At 37.8% G+C, this 10,381-nt stretch overlaps 1 long non-coding RNA gene across 1 annotated transcript; it reads right to left on the bottom strand.

Annotated features, from left to right (window-relative positions):
• Positions 1-2,529: 2,529 nt before the first annotated feature.
• LOC140931190 (uncharacterized) lies at positions 2,530-5,246 on the bottom strand. The gene is made up of 4 exons (XR_012164934.1): positions 5,160-5,246; positions 4,500-4,523; positions 4,209-4,229; positions 2,530-2,663 (listed from the first exon to the last, which is right to left on the bottom strand). It is a non-coding gene; the product is annotated as an uncharacterized lncRNA (long non-coding RNA).
• Positions 5,247-10,381: the final 5,135 nt, after the last annotated feature.

Raw genomic sequence — 10,381 nt, 5'->3', positions numbered from 1 at the left:
TATTTCACTAATTTGAAGAAAAAAGAATGCTCTTTCAGACTAAACAAGCCTTGGTGTTCAAAGCCATGTACCAATCCGCTTTTTTAGCTCGTGAAAAAGTGCTAAATTTTGACGGTTGATTAAGCGATTTTGAGTCAACAACTTTGAAAATTTCTTTAAAAATCTCTTGTTGACCAAATCGCGAACTAATCAGTTAAAATTATAGAGGAAAGATAGTAAAAATACGAAGTGTCATTATATTTTAGTTGCCAACTTTATTTTAAAATTTACGAGTTACTGAACATGACTCTAATTTCGTATGATTTTTGCCCATTTTAGGCCTCGGGAAGAAAAAAATTCGTTAAAAAAACATTATTCACTCGATCGTTCTTAAACCAACGATTTTGCAACTAGGGCCCATAGGGCTTTATTCTGGCTAAGTTTGAGGCCAGGTCATTTTTTGACTATTTCCACGTCTAGTTGATACTTACGCGGAGTCGCTCTTAATTGCTGATTGGTTCGTGTTTCCTACGGTGTTATTGTTCACATTCCTAGTCATATTCTTTTCGCATAGCTTGGAAGAAAGAAAACTTTATGAATAACAGTGTAAGGGGAAAAACCGAACGAGTCGTAAGCTTCTACTTGTACCGGTTTTTATTGGAGCTATTTTGCTTTATATTTGAGCTCCTATTCAAACCGGTTATTTTACTCAAAACTATTCATTTTAAATTGCATATTCAGAACAAAAAGTTAACATTACTTGTAATTCTTGGATGACTTCATATCCTTACCATTATTAAAATTTTTACCTCGCGTTTTTACTTATTATACATAGTTTTTTTTTGCCATTTCGCAGAAGATTTGAAATATATATGAAAAGCTGGCAAAAGGATGAATGTATGACTATGAATATAATAAACACAATACCACATGGAAAGTGCTTTGTACGGTATTTACGCTCTCGTCGTTTTTGTATCAGAAATGACCTCACTCGTTCGATTTCTGATACGTCAACAACTCGTGCGTAAATATCGTAGGCGCGCACTTTCCATGAAGTGTTGCCACTCACCACAAATACTAAGCATCGAAGAGCAATAAGGTCAAAGAGATCACCCAAGAGGTAAAAATAATAACTAAAAGTTAACTAATCTTGACTTTGACCTTAGTTTTTACATGTGTAAAGCCCAATCTAAAACGTTCCAAACACTCAAGTTTGTTCACTTACATGACAAAAATAGGAACAAAGGCACCTCGCAGATAAAACTACTCTTTCCTTGAGAATCAGTTTAAAAATAGTTCAGCTTTAAACAATTCGTATCCGCATGCTTCACACAAAAAATCCAGGAAATTTTTCTTTTCGAATTCCGTAGTGGTATTTCCTATAACCATGTTCTATATATGCTTAATAATCGTGAAACGTAGAGAGCAATGAATCATTTACCCACATGAAAAAATTCAAAAAATGAGAAAATGTTAGCCGTGCACGAGATTCGCAAATTTCAATTCTTGCTTTTTCCGATAGATATCCACCATATATCGATTTGCGAGACGTTTTTGTTTCCTCCTCAAAATTAATTCATGTTGTGCGTTACGAACACAAGACTGAGAAGAAGATCAGAGAAAACGCGCTCACAGGAAAGGTTGAAAAAACAGGGTACGCAAGCAGTGGCCACCCTCATAACATAACAATCAATAATAAATTAAATTTACATTACCTGCCATACGTTTATGATGTTCTGCAAAAAAACAGACGATAAAATTTAGGGCAAAATACTTTTCTCTACCTAGTGTATTAGCTGGATTAATACACGGAGAATGCCAAGTGACTGAGCGTTGATGTAAACAAGCTACGCGAGGGTATCAAAGAAAACTGAATGTCAATCTGACTTCCAAAGGCAATTCTCACCCAAATACTCCTTCTAGGTCACAGAGCTTCATTATGAGGCGGGGGTCGGGGATTTCCGCAGGTTACTACAGTGTATGAATGTGTCCCCGGCTACTTTCATAAGAAACCAGAAGAAACATAGCACTAAAGGAAATCACTAGCTGTTTTATTTCCCTCCTAGCTACTTGTTGTCTTTACGCGGCAACTTGAAATCTTAGTGACGTGACATCCTGAAGTCATTTGTGTGAGTTCAAGTTAGATCGTTCTAAAAGTCTGAGCGGGAAATAGTTTGCATCATTTTAAAAAAGCGCGCTGAAAGACATCAAAATCAAAGTTATTTCATGTATGAGATGAATCGTTTGCTTGTCGCAGTGGTAAGCTGATATAATTTCAAGTTAATTTGGTTACCTAGATCTTTAGTGAGTAAGACAATCACAGGGAAAAATGACAGATTCCCATTTTTGGATATTTTTGGGTATTTAAAGAATACCCATAAAAATCCCAAATTTGGAAGAGAGAGACAAGTCCCAACCAGGGAACTTGGTTGGGAATTCCCTGGTTGGGACTTGTCTCACTTTGCCAAATTAAATTTGGGATTTTTATGGGCATTCTTTAAATACCCTTAAATATCCAAAAAATGGGAATCTGTTATTTTTTCCTGTGAATAAAACGGAAGATTAAACTTACTCCAACAGCAAAGGTTGAAAAACAGGGAACCCAAGCAGTAGCCACCCTTTATAATATACCCATCAACAATAAAATGAATTTACGTTACCTTTCAGTAGTCTTTTAACAAATTCTGCAGAAAAACGACATGACATCAGTGCAAAATATTTTTGACTGCCTCTTCACACCACGCCCATGCGTTTGACACAGGTACTTTAGGAAAAAAATGCTTCTACCTCTATAGATTAGAACCATGGAGAAGCCAGAAAGGAGTTTGTTCATTGTCCACTTTAGAGATGGGCGCGGCGCAGTTTGCTCTGTTACAGAAATGGCACCGAAATCATTGTTCTTATGTGTGAACAGAAGCCCTATCCGGTATGGTTTTTGTGCCGGCGTAAAAGATATCCGGTATAGTGTGAACACTTATCCAATATGTGACGGCTCCAGTTTAGAGATAACGCGGGGCAGCTTCGTTCCGTTACAGAAATCGCGCCGAAATCACCGTTGTTATGTGTGAACAGAAGCCCTATCTGGTATGGTTTTCGCGCCGGCGTAAAAGCTATCCCGTGTAGTGTGAACATTGTATCACTTTTTTTAATCTGTAAAATTCATTCTTTCAAAAGTATTCTAGCCTCCAAGGAAGCAAGGTCATCGCCCAAAGAGTTAAAACTGATAACTATAAGTTAACTAATCTTGCCTTTGACCTTAGTTTTCAAAGCCTAATCTAAAACTTTCATAACACTCACGTTTAATCACTTACGTGACAAAAATAGAAACAAAGTTACCTAGCATATAAAACCACTCTTTCCTCGATCGTATCAGTTGAGAACCAATTTAAAAATATTTCAATTTTGATCAATTCCTATCTGCATGCTTCACTCAAATAAACCCAAGAAATCTTTCTTATCGACTCCCGCAGTGGTATTTCCAATAACCATATGTTCTTTTTAGCGGAGCTCCACAGCTAAGGAGATGCAGTAATCCACTCATCCGAGAAAATTTGGTAATCACGTGACCGTACACCGAGTGAGCGAGCGAGCGACCGTGTGTCAGCCCATGCACCACAGGCATACCAATGTAAAATAACTCAATCAACAGGTACGGCAACCTAAATGCAACTTAAGGTTTTATTTGGAAGGAAATCACATGGCCGCCTGGACTTTTAGAAAGAAAAAACAACAACAAAGTCGTGCCTTTTTCGGCTTTATTTTTTATGTTTACACTAACGTAAATAACAGAGAAAGAGCTAGAGCGAGTTATTGAAAACAAAGGAGACGAATTTCGTAGGAAGAAAAACGTGGAAATTCAAAGAAATTGAGAAAATGCTAGCGACCAGCAAGGTGAAAATGAGCGGCAGTGAAAAATAAAAGTGAACACGAACACAGGAAACAAAATATTGAGTAAGCACATACGACAATTCTTCCCTAAAAATAATGTGTAACTAGGAAGTTTGACGTTTTAGTCGTACAAAACAGCTTTGTAGTCGTGCACTGAAAACAACGGCGAGGGAAAGACAAAAAAGCGTGCTGCACGTGTAAATTTGTTTTTTGCAAATTAGAAGGAAAAGTGTGCTGCACGTGCAATTTGTTTTTTTGCTAATTAGATGTATTAGTCTTGTATTACTTCTTATTAAGCCATTTTCATTGTCGTCATCAACAATAAAGTGAATTTACATTACCTGCTACAAGTCTATCATGTTCTGCAGAAAAAAAGAAACAATAAAATTTAATGTAAAATATTTTTCTCTTCCTCTAAATAGCACGGAGGGAGGAGAAGATTAGCTGGATTAATACATGGAGAATGCCGGGTTATTGATCGTTGATGTCAACACATAGATCTTTAGTGATTAAGACAACAAAACGGAAGATTAAACTTACTCCATTAACAGGAAAGGTTGAAAAACAGGTAACCACAGCGGTAGCCACCCTTCATAACTATACCCATCAACAATAAATTGAATTTACATTACCTTCCCGTCGTCTTTCATCATGTTCTGCAGAAAACAAACGATAAAATTTACGATAAAAATATTTTTCTCTACCTCTTAATACCACGGAGGGCAGAGTAGTTTAGCTGGATTTATCTACGGAGAATGCAGGGTGATTGATCGTTGCTGTCACCACGCTACGCGAGGGTACGACTTCCTTCTGACTTCCCAAGTCAATTTTAAACCCAATACTCCTTCTACTTCATATCCGGAACTTTCTAAAACTTTGAGCGGGGAACATTGTAATTGAAATTCCAAAAGAAGATAATAAGGGCGCTGAAAGAATGGGGTTAAGGGTTGCTAACCACTGTCGCGCATTTTTTCCGTGCGAACGCACGTAAAATTTACGCGCGTAAATGAAAAAGAGGCCATGAATGAAAGGCCACGCACAAACGTGAGAGTTGAGCGAGGTTCAACTTTTACGTTTACGCGTCACCTTCCATACATTGTCTCTACTTTATTTACGCGCGTAAAATTTACGTGCGTGTGCACGTACAAAATAACGCAACAGTGGAAATCCACCTTAAGACAATAAAACGGAAGATTAATATTGCTCCAACGGGGAAGGTTGAAAAACAGGGCACCCAAGCAGTAGCCACCCTTCATAATATACCCATCAACAATAAATTTCATTTACATTACCTCCCCATCGTCTTTCATCAAGTTCTGCTGAAAACAAACGATATAACATCAGTGCAAAATATTTTGTACTACCTATACACGTGAAGTAGTCCATGCGTTGAGAAAGGTGTTTTAGGGGAAAAAAATACTTATACCTCTATACACTAAAACCATAAAGGATTTTTCGCATTAGTTTCGTACGCCAGGGTTTTAAAAAAAAAAAAAGACAACAACTTTCCGATTCATTTAAGGTGGCTCGACTGGATTTTTTGGGGTTGATACCTCCCAACTTTGAGCATTAACTACATCCGCATGAGTAAAGATATGGAAAAATTGTTACCATAACTGTATTATATAAAGATGAAAATTTCTTATGATCTGGGTTTTATTGCAATCGGAGTCGCCATGGCAACGTAATGACGCCATTACGTTTTTCATTTATCTTTGTGTTTCTCTGTTCCAGGAGTTTTTTGAAGAAATCGCTTTAGGAAGTATGTACCTGCTATAATTGCCTCCATTATGGCGTAGTTTGAACAAATTCTATGAGAGCGTTTTCGAAATATTTTGAAATGTCGTTTTAAGAATAATAAAAACAGTGAAATAGCATGCTACCTACACAATTCGCTAATATTTTAAGAAAATGATAAGCTTTGGAAACGAGGCTTCATCTCGTAGTGGTTTGATTCCATTGAAAACTGCATACAAAAAAGAGGGGAATTACTCTGGGCGATCGCGAGTAAGAAGAATTTTATTAACTTGCATTCAGCTGCTTTTGATACAGTTTTTGGACGTAATTTGGTCCATGCCTAAAAATTTCGCATTTTTCCAAAAACCGCTCGATACATTTTTTTATAAATTCGACAATCCCGAGATCAATTGTCAAGAAATATTCCCTGCAAGTTTCAAGAACATTGAAAATAGGGAAGGCTGTTAAATAGGGTCTCAAATATAACCAATATTCCTCCCAGATCTTGTGTTTACAAGTGAGCGCCCTCATTATTCACTGGCATTGTTTTCAAGTTTCATATGCACGTGCACAACTAGCAAAAGTTATAAATTTGCATCAAAAAGAACTCTGGATTACTTTCCGAAGAAATATCTGGAGTATGCTAATAATTGGCTTGTCGTCACAGACAGCAGTGAGAGCCGAAACGGTGAACGTCACGTCTCATCGCGTAGGATGGAATACTTAATTATCTTACTCGGGTTATAACATCACAGAAACTCTCACAAAGAGTTGCTCTAATGTTATAATATATGATTAATCTCTTTACCCGGTAATTAGCATATCCCGGAGATTTAACCGAGGGTCCTTTTTGATGCAAATTCTATCTTTTTGCTAAATGTGCAGGTGTATATGAAACTTGAAAACAATGCCAGTGAATAATGAGGACGCTCACTTGAAAACACAAAATCTGGGGAAAAAATTGGTTATATTTGAGGCCCTATTTAAAAGCCGTCCCTGTTTTCAATGTTCTTGAAACTTGCAGAGAATATTCCTTGACAATTGATCTCGGAATTGTCGAATTTATAGAAATATTTATCGAGCGGTTTTTGGAAAAATGCGAAATTCTTAGGCATGGACCAAATTACGTCCAAAACCTGTATCAAAAGCAGCTGAATGCAAGTTAATAAAATTCTTCTTACTCGCGATCGCCCAGAGCAATTCCCCTATTTTTTCGTATGCAGTTTTCAATGGAATCAAACCGCTATGAGATGAAGCCTCGTTTCCAAAGCTTATCATTTTCTTAAAATATTAGCGAATTGTGTAGGTAGCATGCTATTTCACCGTTTTTATTATTCTTAAAACTATATTTCAAAATATTTCGAAAACGCTCTCATAGAATTTGTTCAAACTACGCCATAATGGAGGCAATTGTAGCAGGTACATACGCCGTAAAGCGATTTCTTCAAAAAAACTCCTGGAACAGAGAAACACAAAGATAAATGAAAAACGTAATGGCGTCATTACGTTGCCATGGCGACTCCGATTGCAATAAAACCCAGATCATAAGAAATTTTCATCTTTATATAATACAGTTGTGGTGACATTTTTTCCATATCTTTACTCATGCCGACGTAGTTAATGCTCAAAGTTGGGAGGTATCAACCCCAAAAAATCCAGTCGAGCCACCTTAAATGAGCAAGTTTTTTCTATTTTAAACGGGGAAATGATTAAGCAGCCATTTAAAGAATAGAAATTGCAATAACAAAAAACAATTAAATAAACACGCGAGAAGTCATCGAAGAAATCAATAAGATGAATTGTTAATATACACTGTAATCAGTGTAACCGCACTGGTCACCGTTTATTACACCCCTTTTACTAAGAAACGAAAATTTTCATTTGCAATTACTTCGTTCATTTCTTGTAACCAAAGAGAACATACGATTTATTTTACTACTAATGTTATATATACTTCTCTGTATACTATATACGCACGACGTGCACGCGCAGGTGCATGCATCAGTCTTTTTTTTGTACATTTCTTTGCCGTCAAACAAGACTACGACGTGAAAGTGCCTATTTCCACGTTTTAAGGTAGACGTTGGCATTACAAAGCTATTTTCCGAACCTTAATTCACCACCAGGAAAACTCGCCAACCGGACAAACTAAACGAGGTATAGTCATTAAGCTCAAAACATTGGGAAACACAACATTGCCGTTTTAGCTACCGTTGCTGTGGTGAAAGCCCTCGTTTATTCGACAGCTTTGCCTTTGTCTTGAAAGCATGTTTCGCTCTAAGATTTGGCAATCAGGCATGTCAGCAAAAAAAACCCGTGGTCTTCTAGCTTAACCAAAAAGGTTGCCTTCAGCAGCTGCTTTGCTCAATATGCGACTTCCTGGAAGCTTTAAGAGAGGTCTTGACCTCCCAGTAACTTACCGGGCAAGTTAGCGGAAAAAAACACCGAGATCCAAAATAAAGAAGGTTTCGAGAAACACCCTAAAAGTTTAAGGGGACTTACCAGGTGACTTATCGGGCCTGTGAAGTTATAGGGACTTCTGTGAAACGGGCCCTAGAGAAGCCCTTCCGACGAACCAGTGAAGGATTTAAGCCACTCCCAGATTCACGATAACAACGAATTCAAGATGATGGTTGGCAATTTACAAAGTTACAATTAGACACAAGTAATATTTTAAAAATTTGGACATCTGCGGGATCTAGTTACTTTTTAAAACGTTTTACCACCACGACAAATGATCGTTGAATCTCGTTTCACTCACCTTCTCGAAGTGCGCTGAATGGATTGCCCATTTTTGTAATTTACTTTTAGTGAATAATCTTGTAACGGTCTGAAAAATAATATATAACCATTGGAAAAATAAATCAAGGTAAACTCCTGATAAGGGGTTAATGGAATGGGACTTACCGGGTGACTTATCGAGTGACTTATCGGGCCTGTGAAGTTATAGGGACTTCTGAGAAACGGGCCCTAGAAAAGCCTTTCCGACGAACCAGTGAAGGATTTAAGCTACTCCCAGATTCACGATAACAACGAATTCAAGATGATGGTTGGCAATTTACAAAGAATAATCTTGTAACGGTCTGAAAAATAATATATAACCACTGGAAAAATAAATCAAGGTAAACTCCTGATAAGGGGTTAATGGAATAAATGTAAAGAAGGTCACCGCTGTTAACCCCTTCACTGCCAGAGTGTTTGAGGGGTTGTGTAAGATGACTCTAACTTTTGAGTCTATGGACGAAATCCTATGATGTGACCATTCAGACAAAAGCTCCCCGCCTGTATTTTCACATGATGCCGTTTGTGTCTCAAAATTTAAGAAAATGAAATTTGGAACTTTGGTCGAAATTTGCCTTTGGCCACATTTGGCAGTGACAGGGTCATAGACACAGCTTACGCAATTCCGAAAAGAAAGCCTGAAAAAGAAATTCAGGCAGACGGGGATTCGAACCCTGGCCTCTGCGATACCTGGGCAGCGCTCTAACTAATGACGCTTCAATTTTTGACAAAATAAATAGAAAATTTAGACTCCCTCCCCTCACCCTGGCTATAATCTAGTTGATGTACATCTGTAAGATGATTGGACAGTTTTACGAGATATTTCGCTCCACAATTCGAGATTGGGCGATCGCGGCAGACACGCTTAACCATGCCAACGGCACACGCGTGGGTGTTGCGCGTCGGTAGTCATTCAACAGCTCTCAACATTCCAGTGTAACCACAAATTCGCCATAAAAGGTTGTGAAACTAATATATACACTATCCAAGATGGTACCACGACCTCAAAACTGATCCAGTGCATAAAAAGGTTACCTTACGACGCTTTGTGAAAGATGATGAATGGAACATTGAGAGCTGTTGCGTGACTACCGACGCGCAACACCCACAAGTTTGTATGAGAAACCAAAGATGACGAGCGCGGGTTATAACTTACACCTGCAACAAGGTACTGGAAATTATAAAGACAGCGAAGAAAGCGACCTCTTGCAACAAAGTGAAGTGTTTCTCAAAATAACCAAGAAACGTATTCTTCTCAAGAAGAGAGAGCTCTCTTAAATCCTTGGTCACGTATTCTTGACGAGACAGAACAATGTCACGAGGCCCACCTCAACGCATTGATCAATGAGTACAAGCATGGGAACGGAGATTCAGAAAATGTGGCCCGCGTGAAAGCCGAGAACGCTCTCGTTCCTGTTTACAGGAATGAACTAAGAAAAGTTCTGTTAGAGAATCTGCAGTGGATGCGAGCAATAAAAACATGACTGGCACAATTGTGCTTAGTAGTTATAGACAGGGGGTTCTACGCAGTGGTGGAGGTGGTGGAGTGACGTCACAATAGCTCAGGGTATTAAAATAATGAGATCATCATCTAAAAATAGAAAGGTATTCTGTATAACAATCTAGGGAGTTTACGTCATCAAAAAAACGATGAGATCATCATCAAAATAATCATTTAATATGGTAACTGGTGAGATGACATCATCAGCTTAAATTAGACAGGGTTTTTAACATGATCAGCTATTTTCTATAGTCTATTACGTATTATTTATTTTTATCTTTTTAAGACCATATTAATGAAGGTTATTATAATTATTAATTATTATTGTCATCCCAAACGAAAATGGATATTATTCAGTCTTTCATAAGAATAAAGCTTAATTATTATCGTATAATCGCGAGGGTCATAGTTCCCCCTCAAAAGAAATAATGTCTCTCAAGAAAACCTTTTGCGGTCTTCCAGGGTCAACAATTTCCAAGCTGAAAGAACTCCATT

Source organism: Porites lutea, chromosome 3, assembly GCF_958299795.1.
Source record: "Porites lutea chromosome 3, jaPorLute2.1, whole genome shotgun sequence".
NCBI lineage: Eukaryota > Metazoa > Cnidaria > Anthozoa > Scleractinia > Poritidae > Porites > Porites lutea.
Note: the sequence above shows the minus strand (reverse complement) of the source record. Positions and strands in the feature narration are given on the sequence as shown.